Below are 16701 nucleotides of genomic sequence, written 5' to 3'. Positions count from 1 at the left end.
AGATTTTAAAATTTGATCACTTTATATAACATTTTATTGTATATATATGCACATTTTTCACATATGTATTGTATGGTATTATCAATACTATTATTGTTATTATTATTATACTAGCTGAAGAGCCCGGCGTTGCCTGGGCATAGTAAATATCTGTGGTTAGTTATAGCACCTCACTTCTCTTATTTTCCCATCACGCCTCTCATATTCCCAATCACATCTTTCATTTTCCCCCTCACATCTCTCATTTTCTCCCTCACACCTCTCATTTTCTCCCTCACTCCTCTCATTCCTCCATAACACTTGTCATTTCAACCTCACATCTGTCATTTTCTGATCACTCCACTATTTTTCCTCACTCATCTCATTTTGCACTCACACCTTTTCATTTTCACCTCACACCTCTCATTTTCACCTCATCACCTCAGTATATACAGTGGGGCAAAAAAGTATTTAGTCAGTCAGCAATAGTGCAAGTTCCACCACTTAAAAAGATGAGAGGCGTCTGTAATTTACATCATAGGTAGACCTCAACTATGGGAGACAAACTGAGAAAAAAAAATCCAGAAAATCACATTGTCTGTTTTTTTAACATTTTATTTGCATATTATGGTGGAAAATAAGTATTTGGTCAGAAACAAACAATCAAGATTTCTGGCTCTCACAGACCTGTAACTTCTTCTTTAAGAGTCTCCTCTTTCCTCCACTCATTACCTGTAGTAATGGCACCTGTTTAAACTTGTTATCAGTATAAAAAGACACCTGTGCACACCCTCAAACAGTCTGACTCCAAACTCCACTATGGTGAAGACCAAAGAGCTGTCAAAGGACACCAGAAACAAAATTGTAGCCCTGCACCAGGCTGGGAAGACTGAATCTGCAATAGCCAACCAGCTTGGAGTGAAGAAATCAACAGTGCGAGCAATAATTAGAAAATGGAAGACATACAAGATCACTGATAATCTCCCTCGATCTGGGGCTCCACGCAAAATCCCACCTCGTGGGGTCAGAATGATCACAAGAACGGTGAGCAAAAATCCCAGAACCATGCGGGGGGACCTAGTGAATGAACTGCAGAGAGCTGGGACCAATGTAACAAGGCCTACCATAAGTAACACACTACGCCACCATGGACTCAGATCCTGCAGTGCCAGACGTGTCCCACTGCTTAAGCCAGTACATGTCCGGGCCCGTCTGAAGTTTGCTAGAGAGCATTTGGATGATCCAGAGGAGTTTTGGGAGAATGTCCTATGGTCTGATGAAACCAAACTGGAACTGTTTGGTAGAAACACAACTTGTCGTGTTTGGAGGAAAAAGAATACTGAGTTGCATCCATCAAACACCATACCTACTGTAAAGCATGGTGGTGGAAACATCATGCTTTGGGGCTGTTTCTCTGCAAAGGGGCCAGGACGACTGATCCGGGTACATGAAAGAATGAATGGGGCCATGTATCGTGAGATTTTGAGTGCAAACCTCCTTCCATCAGCAAGGGCATTGAAGATGAAACGTGGCTGTGTCTTTCAACATGACAATGATCCAAAGCACACCGCCAGGGCAACGAAGGAGTGGCTTCGTAAGAAGCATTTCAAGGTCCTGGAGTGGCCTAGCCAGTCTCCAGATCTCAACCCTATAGAAAACCTTTGGAGGGAGTTGAAAGTCCGTGTTGCCAAGCGAAAAGCCAAAAACATCACTGCTCTAGAGGAGATCTGCATGGAGGAATGGGCCAACATACCAACAACAGTGTGTGGCAACCTTGTGAAGACTTACAGAAAACGTTTGACCTCTGTCATTGCCAACAAAGGATATATTACAAAGTATTGAGATGAAATTTTGTTTCTGACCAAATACTTATTTTCCACCATAATATGCAAATAAAATGATAAAAAAACAGACAATGTGATTTTCTGGATTTTTTTTTCTCAGTTTGTCTCCCATAGTTGAGGTCTACCTATGATGTAAATTACAGACGCCTCTCATCTTTTTAAGTGGTGGAACTTGCACTATTGCTGACTGACTAAATACTTTTTTGCCCCACTGTACATGTTTGTCATCTCCCTTATATATAGTATACATCTGTATGTCATCTCCTGTATATAGTATATACCTGTATGTCATCTCCCCTGTATATAGTATATACCTGCTGTGTGTCATCTCCCCTATATATAGTATATACCTGAATGTCATCTCCTTCTATATATAGTATATACCTGTATGTCATCTCCTCCTGTATATAGTATATACCTGTGTGTCATCTCCCCTGTATATAGTATATATCTGTGTGTCATCTCCTCCTGTATATAGTATATACCTGCATGTCATCTTCTATATATAGCATATACCTGTATGTCATCTCCTCCTGTATATAGCATATACCTGTGTGTCATCTCTCCTGTATATAGTATATATCTGTGTGTCATCTCCCCTGTATATACTATATACCTGTGTGTCATCTCCTCCTGTATTAGACCTCGTTCACACGTTATTTGCTCAGTATTTTTACCTCAGTATTTGTAAGCTAAATTGGCAGCCCGATAAATCCCCACCCAACAGGAAGCCCTCCCCCTGGCAGTATATATTAGCTCACACATACACATAATAGACAGGTCATGTGACTGGCAGCTGCCGTATTTCCTATATGGTACATTTGCTGTAGTTGGTCTGCTTATTAATCAGATTTTTATTTTTGAAGGATAATACCAGACTTGTGTGTGTTTTAGGGCGAGTTTCGTTTGTCAAGTTGTGTGTGTTGAGTTGCGTGTGGCAACATGCATGTAGCGACTTTTGTGAGATGAGTTTTGTGTGGCGACATGCGTGTAGCAACTTTTTGTGTGTCGAGTTGCATGTGACAGGTTAGTGTAGCAAGTTGTGTGCAGGAAGTTTTGTGCATGGCGAGTTTTGTGCGTGGCGTTTCTTATGTGTGGTGCCTTTTGAGTATGTGCAAGTTTTGTGTGAGGCAACTTTTGCATGTGTTGCAACTTTTTTGCATGTGGCAATTTTTCCGCGTGTGCAAGTTTTGCGTGTGGCGAGTTTTCCATGAGGTGAGTTTTGCACATGTGGTGAGTTTTGCAAGAGCCTAGTTTTTGCATGTGGCGAGTTCTGCGCGTGGCGAGTTTTGAGTGGCGACTTTTGTGTTTCGACTTTTATGTGGCGAGGTTGGTGTATTTGTGGTGAAATGTGTGCTGAGGGTAATATGTGTTCAAGCACGTGGTAGTGTGTGGCGCATTTTGTGTGTGTGTTCATATCCCCATGTGTGGTGAGTATCCCATTTCGGTGCCCCACCTTAGCAACTGTACGGTATATACTCTTTGGCGCCATCGCTCTCATTCTTTAAGTCCCCCTTGTTCACATCTGGCAGCTGTCAATTTGCCTCCTACACTTTTCCTTTAATTTTTTCCCATTATGTATATAAGGGCAAAATTGTATGGTGAATTGGAAAGCGCAGGGTTAAAATTTCACCTCACAACATAGCCTATGATGCTCTCGGGGTCCAGACGTGTGACTGTGCAAAATTTTGTAGCTGTAGCTTTGACGCCTCCAACACTTTTCCTTTCATTTTTTTCCCCATTATGTAGATAGGGGCAAAATTGTTTGGTGAATTGGAACGCGCGGGGTTAAAATTTCACCTCACAACATAGCCTATGACGCTCTCAGGGTCCAGACGTGTGACTGTGCAAAATTTTGTGGCTGTAGCTGCGACGCCGCCAACACTTTTCCTTTCACTTTTTTCCCCATTATGTAGATAGGGGCAAAATTGTTTGGTGAATTGGAACGCGCGGGGTTAAAATTTTGCCTCACAACATAGCCTATGACGCTCTCGGGGTCCAGACGTGTGACTGTGCAAAATTTTGTGGCTGTAGCTGCGACGGTGCAGATGCCAATCCCGGACATACATACACACACACACATTCAGCTTTATATATTAGACTAGCTGAAGAGCCCGGCGTTGCCTGGGCATAGTAAATATCTGTGGTTAGTTATAGCACGTCACTTCTCTTATTTTCCCATCATGCCTCTCATTTTCCCAATCACATCTTTAATTTTCCCCCTCACATCTCTCATTTTCTCCCTCACACCTCTCATTTTCTCCCTCACTCCTCTCATTGCCCCCTAACACTTGTCATTTCGACCTCACATCTGTCATTTTCCGATCACTACACTATTTTCCCTCACTCCTCTCATTTTGCACTCACACCTTTTCATTTTTACCTCACACCTCTCATTTTCACCTCAGTATATACAGTACATGTTTGTCATCTCCCTTATATATAGTATACACCTGTATGTCATCTCCTGTATATAGTATATACCTGTATGTCATCTCCCCTGTATATAGTATATACCTGCTGTGTGTCATCTCCCCTGTATATAGTATATACCTGTATGTCATCTCCTCCTATATATAGTAAATACCTGTATGTCATCTCCTCCTATATATAGTATATACCTGTATGTCCTCTCCTCCTATATATAGTATATACCTGTATGTCATCTCCTCCTGTATATAGTATATACCTGTGTGTCATCTCCCCTGTATATAGTATATACCTGTGTGTCATCTCCTCCTGTATATAGTATATACCTGTATGTCATCTTCTATATATAGCATATACCTGTATGTCATCTCCTCCTGTATATAGTATATACCTGTAGGTAATCTGCTCCTGTATATAGTATATACCTGTGTGTCATCTCCTCCTGTATATAGTATATACCTGTATGTCATCTCCTCCTGTATATAGTATGTACCTGTATGTCATCTCCTCCTCTATATAGTATATACCTGTGTGTCATCTCTCCTGTATATAGTATATATCTGTGTGTCATCTCCCCTGTATATAGTATATACCTGTGTGATCTCCTGTATTAGACCTCGTTAACACGTTATTTGCTCAGTATTTTTACCTCAGTATTTGTAAGATAAATTGGCAGCCTGATAAATCCCCAGCCAACAGGAAGCCCTCCCCCTGGCAGTATATATTAGCTCACACATACACATAATAGACAGGTCATGTGACTGACAGCTGCTGTATTTCCTATATGGTACATTTGTTGCTCTTGTAGTTTGTCTGCTTATTAATCAGATTTTTATTTTTGAAGGCTAATACCAGACTTGTGTGTGTTTTAGGGCGAGTTTCGTCTGTCAAGTTGTGTGTGTGAGTTGTGTGTGGCGACATGCATGTAGCGACTTTTGTGAGATGAGTTTTGTGTGGCAACATGCGTGTAGCAACTTTTTGTGTGTCGAGTTGCATGTGACAGGTTAGTGTAGCAAGTTGTGTGCAGCAAGTTTTGCGCATGGCGAGTTTTGCACGTGGTGAGTTTTATGTCTGGTGCCTTTTGAGTATGTGCAAGTTTTGTGTGAGGCAACTTTTGCATGTGTTGCAAATTTTGTGCATGTGGCAATTTTTCCGCGTGTGCAAGTTTTGCGTGTGGCGAGTTTTCCATGAGGTGAGTTTTGCACTTGTGGCGAGTTTTGCGTGAGCCTAGTTTTTGCATGTGGCGAGTTTTGCGCGTGGTGAGTTTTGAGCGGCGACTTTTGTGTTTCGACTTTTATGTGGCGAGGTTGGTGTATGTGTGGTGAAATGTGTGCTGAGGGTGGTATATGTGTTCAAGCACGTGGTAGTGTGTGGCGCATTTTGTGTGTGTGTTCATATCCCCATGTGTGGTATCTCATGTCGGGGCCCCACCTTAGCAACTGTACGGTATATACTTTTTGGCGCCATCGCTCTCATTCTTTAAGTCCCCCTTGTTCACATCTGGCAGCTGTCAATTTGCCTCCAACACTTTTCCTTTCACTTTTCCCCATTATGTAGATAGGGGAAAAATAGTTTGGTGAATTGGAAAGCGCAGGGTTAAAATTTCACCTCACAACATAGCCTATGACGCTCTCAGGGTCCAGATGTGTGACTGTGCAAAATTTTGTGGCTGTAGCTGCGACGCCTCCAACACTTTTCATTTCACTTTTTCCCCATTATGTAGATAGGGGCAAAATTGTTTGGTGAATTGGAAAGCGCGGGGTTAAAATTTCACCTCACAACGTAGCCTATGACGCTCTCGGGGTCCAGACGTGTGACTGTGCAAAATTTTGTGGCTGTAGCTTTGACGCCTCCAACACTTTTCCTTTCACCTTTTTCCCCATTATGTAGATAGGGGCAAAATTGTTTGGTGAATTGGAAAGCGCGGGGTTAAAATTTCACCTCACAACATAGCCTATGACGCTCTCAGGGTCCAGAAGTGTGACTGTGCAAAATTTTGTGGGTGTAGCTGCGACTCCTCCAACACTTTTCATTTCACTTTTTCCCCATTATGTAGATAGGGGCAAAATTGTTTGGTGAATTGGAAAGCGCGGGGTTAAAATTTCACCTCACAACGTAGCCTATGACGCTCTCAGGGTCCAGACGTGTGACTGTGCAAAATTTTGTTTCTGTAGCTGCGACGCTTCCAACACTTTTCCTTTCACTTTTTTCCCCATTATGTAGATAGGGGCAAAATTGTTTGGTGAATTGGAACGCGCGGGGTTAAAATTTCGCCTCACAACATAGCCTATGACGCTCTCGGGTCCAGACGTGTGACTGTGCAAAATTTTGTGGCTGTAGCTGCGACGGTGCAGATGCCAATCCCGGACATACACACACACACACATACACACACACATACACATATTCAGCTTTATATAGTAGACTAGCTATTGAACCCGTTCTACGCCCGTGTGGTGAGCATTTATATTGGTATATGGTCTCCATCCTGGTATGTGCTGCTCCATCCTGCGCCCCCATCCTGTCATGTGCTGCTCCCATCCTGCGCCCCCGTTCTGTCATGTGCTGCTCCCATCCTGCGCCCCCGTTCTGTCATGTGCTGCTCCCATCCTGCGCCTCCATTCTGTCATTTGCTGCTCCCATCCTGTCATTTGCTGCTCCCATCCTGCGCCCGTTCTGTCATTTGCTGCTCCCATCCTGCGTCCCCGTTCTGTCATTTGCTGCTGCCATCCTGCGCCCGTTCTGTCATGTGCTGCTGCCATCCTGCGCCCGTTCTGTCATGTGCTGCTGCCATCCTGCGCCCGTTCTCTCATGTGCTGCTGCCATCCTGCGCCCGTTCTGTCATGTGCTGCTGCCATCCTGCGCCCGTTCTGTCATGTGCTGCTGCCATCCTGCGCCCGTTCTGTCATGTGCTGCTGCCATCCTGCGCCCGTTCTGTCATGTGCTGCTGCCATCCTGCGCCCGTTCTGTCATGTGCTGCTGCCATCCTGCGCCCGTTCTGTCATGTGCTGCTGCCATCCTGCGCCCGTTCTGTCATGTGCTGCTGCCATCCTGCGCCCGTTCTGTCATGTGCTGCTGCCATCCTTCGCCCGTTCTGTCATGTGCTGCTGCCATCCTTCGCCCGTTCTGTCATGTGCTGCTGCCATCCTGCGCCCGTTCTGTCATGTGCTGCGGCCATCCTGCGCCCGTTCTGTCATGTGCTGCTGCCATCCTGCGCCCGTTCTGTCATGTGCTGCGGCCATCCTGCGCCCGTTCTGACATGTGCTGCTGCCATCCTGCGCCTGTTCTGTCATGTGTTGCGGCCATCCTGCGCCCGTTCTGTCATGTGCTGCTGCCATCCTGCGCCCGTTCTGTCATGTGCTGCGGCCATCCTGCGCCCGTTCTGACATGTGCTGCTGCCATCCTGCGCCCGTTCTGTCATGTGCTGCTGCCATCCTGCGCCCGTTCTGTCATGTGCTGCGGCCATCCTGCGCCCGTTCTGACATGTGCTGCTGCCATCCTGCGCCCGTTCTGTCATGTGCTGCTGCCATCCTGCGCCCGTTCTGTCATGTGCTGCGGCCATCCTGCGCCCGTTCTGTCATGTGCTGCTGCCATCCTGCGCCCGTTCTGTCATGTGCTGCTGCCATCCTGTGCCCGTTCTGTCATGTGCTGCGGCCATCCTGCGCCCGTTCTGTCATGTGCTGCGGCCATCCTGCGCCCGTTCTGTCATGTGCTGCGGCCATCCTGCGGCCGTTCTGTCATGTGCTGCGGCCATCCTGAGCCCGTTCTGTCATGTGCTGCTGCCATCCTGCGCCCGTTCTGTCATGTGCTGCTGACATCCTGCGCCCGTTCTGTCATGTGCTGCGGCCATCCTGCGCCCGTTCTGTCTTGTGCTGCGGCCATCCTGCGCCCGTTCTGTCATGTGCTGCGGCCATCCTGCGCCCGTTCTGTCATGTGCTGCGGCCATCCTGCGGCCGTTCTGTCATGTGCTGCGGCCATCCTGAGCCCGTTCTGTCATGTGCTGCTGCCATCCTGCGCCCGTTCTGTCATGTGCTGCTGCCATCCTGCGCCCGTTCTGTCATGTGCTGCTGGCATCCTGCGCCCGTTCTGTCATGTGCTGCGGCCATCCTGCGCCCGTTCTGTCATGTGCTGCTGCCATCCTGCGCCCGTTCTGTCATGTGCTGCGGCCATCCTGCGCCCGTTCTGTCATGTGCTGCGGCCATCCTGCGCCCGTTCTGTCATGTGCTGCTGCCATCCTGCGCCCGTTCTGTCATGTGCTGCTCCCATCCTGCGCCACCATTGTATTATATGCCCCCCGCTCCAGTGTGTATGCCCCCGAATGCTGCTGCCATATAAAAAAAAAAATAAATACCATACTCACCTATCGTCCGGCTCCACTGCAGGTATGTCTTCAAGAAAATGGCGCCGGAAAGCGGGGACTGCGCAGGCGCCGATTCCGGCAGCAGGAATCGGCGCCTGCGCAGTCCGCGCTTTCCGGCGCCATTTTCTTGAAGACACACCTGCAGTGGAGCCGGAGTGTGTCTTCAAGAAAATGGCGCCGGAAAGCGCGGACTGCGCAGGCGCCGATTCCGGCAGCAGGAATCGGCGTCTGCGCAGTCCGCGCCCTCCGGAGCCGGGAGCAGAGGAGCCGGGAGACGGAGCCGCAAGCAGCGCTGGAACCGGGAAAGGTGAGTATACTTACCCTCCCTCCTGGCGGTCCCTGACTCTCCGGTGGAGATCGCGGTATGCGTTCAGTGCTTACGCATACCGCGATCTCCCGGGAGCGTCGCTCTGTGAGGCCCAGACTGCGCCGGCGCTTACGCTTGCGCAGTCTATAGAGGCTTCGGACAGAGTGACGCTCCCAGCGTTATATTATAGATGTTATTTAAATATCATTGTACACTGCTAATCATATGGACATATTATCAATATAAATAATAGCGTTATTTTTCACATTATATATATATATATTGTTTAGATATGCACATTTTGACATATAATATGGTATTATTTTATGTCATGTGTAATAGCACAGTTTTTATCACATTATATAAATTGTATAGATATAAAATATCACAACTGTCATCTCTATTTATCTATATAATATATATCTATCTATATGTATGCATTTTTAATTTATATCGTTAATACATTGTCCATAGTGTGTGTCTGCTGAAATCTGGTCCCGCTGTAATCTGGATTACGATCGGGAGACCTGAGGATAGCATTCACGCATGCGCGAAGGCATGAGATGTTATAGGCCGATTCCGATCTTGTGACCGGAACGGCCCTGTATTTAATGCCGACGTCTGCTTACCTAAGACCACGCCCCCTTGAGAAAGCGAGAATCAGTCTCGCGAAACGCGCGTCGGGGAGAGTGGTCGCTCCCAGGACTGAACCTTGAACATAATGGGTAATTAACCTCTGACTTTAATATTTTCTTGTTCAACGTTTTCTATGCATTTTTTTGCGTGATACTTACATCTGACTTACTACTTTTGGGAAAAATGTCCCTGGTTTTCAGCATATGCATGGAGTAAGAGCACATTTATGTCTATATATATGCCTATTTGTCAGTAATCTTTGAAAACTGCTCTACCTTTCAGCCCTGGTCAAAGCGATCGCTTTGCGTTTTTCACCAGTTGGATCACATAAATTTCCATACGAATGATAAATTGTTCTATTCATCTTTGAAATAATTTTTGTCTTGTTGATGTTTTATATTTAATAAAAGATATTTTTATATACAAAAAACTCAAATTCTCCTGTTGTTTAAAATACTACATGGCTGTGTTATATACTACGTGGCTGGATTATATGCTGCACCCCGAAGCCCCGACATCCAGCTCCCCGCACCCCCGACATCCTGCGACCAATCAGAGACAGACACAGTCCAGCCGCGAATTGACGCGGGATTTAAACCACGCTTCGCCAATTGGTCGTGCCCGGCCTGCAGCGACCAATCAGTGATATTGGCGCGGTATTTAAACACCGCTTCCCCTTGAGAAAGCATGTCTATTGGAGGGCGAAACGTGCGTCGGGGGTTTGAGCTGGTGGATCCTCCCGGTATTCCCTGCCCTGCTGTCTGGTATTGGTAAGCGCTGCTTCTTACATTTGCTGATTTTGTGCTGTGGGGTTTATTACGCTCACTGGCGTATGTGGTATATTTACTTTTGGCAGCACTTTCTCTCTGCAACCGTGCATACTGGCCACATGGGCAGCTTACACCGGGGGATACCCGCTTCCTTTTTAATCATCCTTAAGCACTTTATTTAATATTGAAAGTTGTACACTGCATGCACCTTTTGCACATACTGTATGAACATAGAGGGACATATACTATATATGCACACAGGAACACATATAAGCACACAGGCACATACACATATGCACACAGGCACATACACATATATAAAGACACAGGCACAAGCACATAAACACACACAAGCACATGCACAAACACACACACAGGAAGTGTTGGCACCCTTGAAATTGTTCCAGAAAATTAAGTATTTCTCCCAGAAAATTATTGCAATTACGCATGTTTTGTTATAAATATGTTTATATCCTTTGTGAGTATTGGAACAATGCAAAAAAAACTGAAGAAAAGGCAAATTTCACACTAAACTCCAAACATGGGCAGGTCAAAATTGATAGCACCCTCAACTTAATATTTGGTTGCACACCCTTTGGAATGAATAACTGCAGTCAATCGCTTCCTATGACAATCAACTAGTTTCTTAAACCTCTCAAATGGAATTGTGGACCACTCTGCTTTTGCAAACTGCTCCAGGTCTCTCATATTTGAATGGTGCCTTCGCCCAACAGCAACTTTAAGATGTCTCCACTGGTGTTCAATGGGATTCAGATCCAGACTCATTGCTGGCCTCTTCAGAACTCTCCATTGCTTTGTTTCCATCGATTTCTGGGTGCTTCTTGAATTTTGTCCTGCTGGAAGACCCATAACCTAGGACGCAAATATAGCTTTTGGATACTGGGCTCTACATTGCAACCTAAAATACTTTTGTAATCTTCAGATTTCATTATGCCTTGCACACAGTCAGGGCACCCAGTGCTAGAAGCAGCAAAACAACCCCAAAACATCTTTGAACCTCCAACATATTTGACTCTAGGTACTGTGTTCTTTTCTTTGTAGGCCTCATTCCGTTTTTGGTCAACTTTAGAATGATGTGCTTTACCAAAAGGCTCTATCTTGGTCTCATATGTCCACAACATGCTTTCCCAGAAGGATTTTGTCTAACTCGTGTACATTTTGGCAAACTGTAGTCTAGCATTTTTATGTCTATAGTAGTGGGGTCCTCCTGGATCTCCTGCCATAGCGTTTAATTTCATTCAAATGTCAACGGATAGTTCGCGCTGACACTGATTCACCCTGAGCCTGCAGGACTGCTTGACTTTCTTTGGAACTTGATTGGGCCTGCTTATCCACCATCTGGGCTATCTTGCATTGCAACCTTTGATCAATATTTCTCTGCTGTCCACATTCAGGGAGATTAGCTACATTGCCATGGGTTGTAAACTTCTTGATTATGTTGCGCATCATGGACAAAGAAACATCAAGATATCTGGAGATGGACTTGTAAGCTTGAGATTGTTGATACTGTTCACCTATTTTGGTTCTTAAGCTCTCAGACAGTACTCGTCTCCTCTTGCTGTTCACCTTGTGTAATGTGATACACACAACAGACACACAATGTAAAGATTGAGACAACGTATTCCCTTTTTATCTGGTTTCAGGTGTGATTTTCATATTGCCCACACCTGTTATTTGCCACAAGTGAATTTGAACGAGCATCACTTGCTTGAAACAAAGTTGTTGCCCACATTTTATGAAAGATGCCCTCAATTTTGTTGTACCCATTTTTAGGGTTAAGTATGAAATTATATCCAATTATGTCGAATTAGTCTTTTTTTTTCTCTAGAAATAAATATGTGTATAACAAACGTGTAATTGCTATAATTTTCTGGGAGAAATACTTCATTTATGGGACAATTTCAAGGGTACACATATACACAGACACAAGCAATACTATGTACAGTACAGACCAAAAGTTTGGACACACCTTCTCATTTAAAGATCATTCTGTATTTTCATGACTATGAAAATTGTACATTCACACTGAAGGCATCAAAACTATGAATTAACACATGTGGAATTATATACTTAACAAAAAAGTGTGAAACAACTGAAAGAATATAAGACATATTAAGTTCTTCAAAGTAGCCACCTTTTGCTTTGATGACTGCTTTGCACACTCTTGACATTCTCTTGATGAGCTTCAAGAGGTAGTCACCGGAAATGGTCTTCCAACAATCTTGAAGGAGTTCCCAGAGATGCTTAGCACTTGTTGGCCCTTTTGCCTTCACTCTGCGGTCCAGCTCACCCCAAACCATCTCGATTGGGTTCAGGTCTGGTTACTGTGGAGGCCAGGTCATCTGGCGTAGCGCCCCATCACTCTCCTTCTTGGTCAAGTAGCCCTTACACAGCCTGAAGGTGTATTTGGGGTCATTGCCCTGTTGAAAAATAAATGATGGTCCAGCTAAACGCAAACCGGATGGAATAGCATGCTGCTGCAAGATGCTGTGGTAGCCATGCTGGTTCAGTATGCCTTCAATTTTGAATAAATCCCCAACAGTGTCACCAGCAAAGCACCCCCACTCCATCACACCTCCTCCTCTGTGCTTCACGGTGGGAACCAGGCATGTAGAGTCCATCCGTTCACCTTTTCTGCGTCGCACAAAGACACGGTGGTTGGAACCAAAGATGTCAAATTTGGACTCATCAGACCAAAGCACAGATTTCCACTGGTCTAATGTCCATTCCTTGTGTTCTTCAGCCCAAACAAGTCTCTTCTGCTTGTTGCCTGTCCTTAGCAGTGGTTTCCTAGCAGCTCTTTTACCATGAAGACCTGCTGCACAAAGTCTCCTCTTAACAGTTGTTGTAGAGATGTATCTGCTGCTAGAACTCTGTGTGGCATTGACCTGGTCTCTAATCTGAGCTGCTGTTAACCTGCGATTTCTGAGGCTGGTGACTCGGATAAACTTATGCTCAGAAGCAGAGGTGACTCTTGGTCTGCCTTTCCTGGGGAGGTCCTCATGTGAGCCAGTTTCTTTGTAGCGCTTGATGGTTTTTGCCACTGCACTTGGGGACACTTTCAAAGTTTTCCCAATTTTTCGGACTGACTGACCTTCATTTCTTAAAGTAATGATGGCCAATCGTTTTTCATTAGTTAGCTGCTTTTTTCTTGCCATAATTCAAATTCTAACAGTCTATTCAGTAGGACTATCAGCTGTGTATCCACCAGACTTCTGCACAACACAACTGATGGTCCCAACCCCATTTATAAAGCAAGAAATCCCACTTATTAAACCTGACAGGGCACACCTGTTAAGTGGAAACCATTCCCGGTGACTACCTCTCGAAGCTCATTAAGAGAATGCCAAGAGTGTGCAAAGCAGTCATCAAAGCAAAAGGTGGCTACTTTGAAGAACCTAGAATATAAGACATGCTTTCAGTTGTTTCACACTTTTTTGTTAAGTATATAATTTCACATGTGTTAATTCATAGTTTTGATGCCTTCAGTGTGAATGTACAATTTTCATAGTCATGAAAATACAGAAAAATCTTTAAATGAGAAGGTGTGTCCAAACTTTTGGTCTGTACTGTATATCAGAGGTGTCAAACTGCATTCCTCAAGGGCTGCAGACAGGTCATGTTTTCAGGATTTCCTTGTACTGCACAGGTGATAGTTTAATCACCTACACACATAATGATTACAGCACCTTGTGCAAAGCTATGGAAATCTTGAAAACCCGCATGGCTTGCGGCCCTCGAGGAATGCAGTTTGACACCTCTAGTGTATATATATGTATATATATACACACAGACAGGCACATACAGGTGCTTCTTACAAAATTACTGTAGAAAATCATCAAAAAGTTAATTTATTTCAGGTCTTCAATACAAAAAATGAAACTCATGTATTATATACAATCATTGCAAACAGAGTGATCTATTTCAAGAGTTTACTTCTGTTAATGTTGATGATTATGGCTTACAGCCAATGAAAACCCAAAAGTCATTTTCTCAGTAAATTAGAATACTTATAACACCAGCTTTATAACCCCTGTTGAGGCAGTATATAATCAGTAGATTCGGATTACAGTATCATCTCTATGCTGTTGACACCCAAATATGCACATCGTCTCCTGATTCCCCTGCATTACCACAAAATACCAGTGATTGTATTTCCGGTGTCTCTAACATTATGTCCTCCCTCTATCTAAAACTGTAGTTGTCAAAAACTGAACTCCTGTTTTCTCCCTCCACTAACCTACCTATGCCTGACATTGCAATTTCCGTGTGGGAGCTCAAAACCCAGGAAGGGAGCAGAGAGGAGATACAGGACTCAAGGAGGCTACGAGTAGGCCTCCAAGCAGTCAGTGCGCAGAAACCGGGTACCAGGAACCCGAGGCTTTTGTTGAAACTCTAAGACACAGAGCAGAACTGGAGGGCATAGGATTACACGGACATTGCCCATTCACACCCGTGGTACAGCAGCACCCTGGAGCCTTGAGTCACCGTGCGGAGACCCCCAGTAGGTACGGCTCAAGCTGCCTACCATACAGGTATCTGTCCCAGGGCAGGGGAAACAACTAAGACCTTGTTTGGAGCACTTAGTGGCAGCAAGGACTTCAGACACAGCAAGCGCAGAGTGGAAGGCCCCCAACCTCACTTGCTAAGGGGATTCCACTTGTCTCTGGACTGCCTGGACTCCTAATGTACCTGTTGCCGGTGCCCTGGACTGTGGTATACCATCTGCAGTAAACCAGGTAAATATTTTCATAGTCCTAATAATTAGTGGCTCATAAGTCACTCCAACAAGTATATATAACCATAATCCTCTAGGGAGTACACCGAGCAGAGGATAAGAAGTGAAATGAACAATAGGTAAAGTTTAAAATAACCGTTTATTAATACATATTAAAAAAAGGAAAAATGGGAAAGGGGAGGGGAAGGGGAACTGGACCAAAGGAAATATAAAAAAAGACAAAAAATGGGACTTCCAAGTGGTAAAGGGAGAGGGAAGCCAGCAAGAATAAATCTATATATAGAATAATACATGCGCCGCATGAACGGATGCCCCCTCCAATATAGAATATAGGAGGTCTATATAACACAAGTGTGACTACCAGAATCTGGTTTTTTAAACCATACACATTAAACGGGCATAAACTACCACCTACACATATTGCCACAATTGTGATACATATGGGAGGAGGGGGGAGCCAAAAATAAAGCAAAAGTGGGGGATATCTCAAAGTACCAAAACCGTAGAGGCTGAAAAAATAAAGCAGCTACTCCTAAGGCTGATGAGAAGAAACCCCTGTGTATTAGCAGAATAAATGGCTGAAAGAATGCCGTTAATGAGGAGGAATTTGTTACCTGTAATATATCGTGGAGGAGATTGAGGCAAGTGCCGGGGGGTCAGGCAGGCATGTAAAGGCGTGTGGCTATGGCTGCGCTCTCCCGACAGTTGTTTCACACTTTTTTGTTAAGTATATAATTCCACATGTGTTAATTCATAGTTTTGATGCCTTCAGTGTGAATGTACAATTTTCATAGTCATGAAAATACAGAAAAATCTTTAAATGAGAAGGTGTGTCCAAACTTTTGGTCTGTACTGTATATCAGAGGTGTCAAACTGCATTCCTCAAGGGCTGCAGACAGGTCATGTTTTCAGGATTTCCTTGTACTGCACAGGTGATAGTTTAATCACCTACACACATAATTATTACAGCACCTTGTGCAAAGCTATGGAAATCTTGAAAACCCGCATGGCTTGCGGCCCTCGAGGAATGCAGTTTGACACCTCTAGTATATATATATATATATACATACACACACACAGGCACATACAGGTGCTTCTTACAAAATTACTGTAGAATATCATCAAAAAGTTAATTTATTTCAGGTCTTCAATACAAAAAATTAAACTCATGTATTATATACAATCATTGCAAACAGAGTGATCTATTTCAAGAGTTTACTTCTGTTAACCCTTCCCGACCTATGACGCCACGTAGGCGTCATGAAAGTCGGTGCCAATCCGACCCATGACGCCTATGTGGCGTCATGGAAAGATCGCGTCCCTGCAGATCGGGTGAAAGGGTTAACTCCCATTTCACCCGATCTGCAGGGACAGGGGGAGTGGTAGTTTAGCCCAGGGGGGGTGGCTTCACCCCCCCGTGGCTACGATCGCTCTGATTGGCTGTTGAAAGTGAAACTGCCAATCAGAGCGATTTGTAATATTTCACCTATTATAACTGGTGAAATATTACAATCTAGCCATGGCCGATGCTGCAATATCATCGGCCATGGCTGGAAACACTTATGTGCCCCCACCCCACCCCACCGATCGCCCCCCCAGCCCTCCGATCTGTCCGG

The sequence above is a fragment of the Ranitomeya imitator genome, chromosome 3 (assembly GCF_032444005.1).
Source record: "Ranitomeya imitator isolate aRanImi1 chromosome 3, aRanImi1.pri, whole genome shotgun sequence".
NCBI lineage: Eukaryota > Metazoa > Chordata > Amphibia > Anura > Dendrobatidae > Ranitomeya > Ranitomeya imitator.
Note: the sequence above shows the minus strand (reverse complement) of the source record.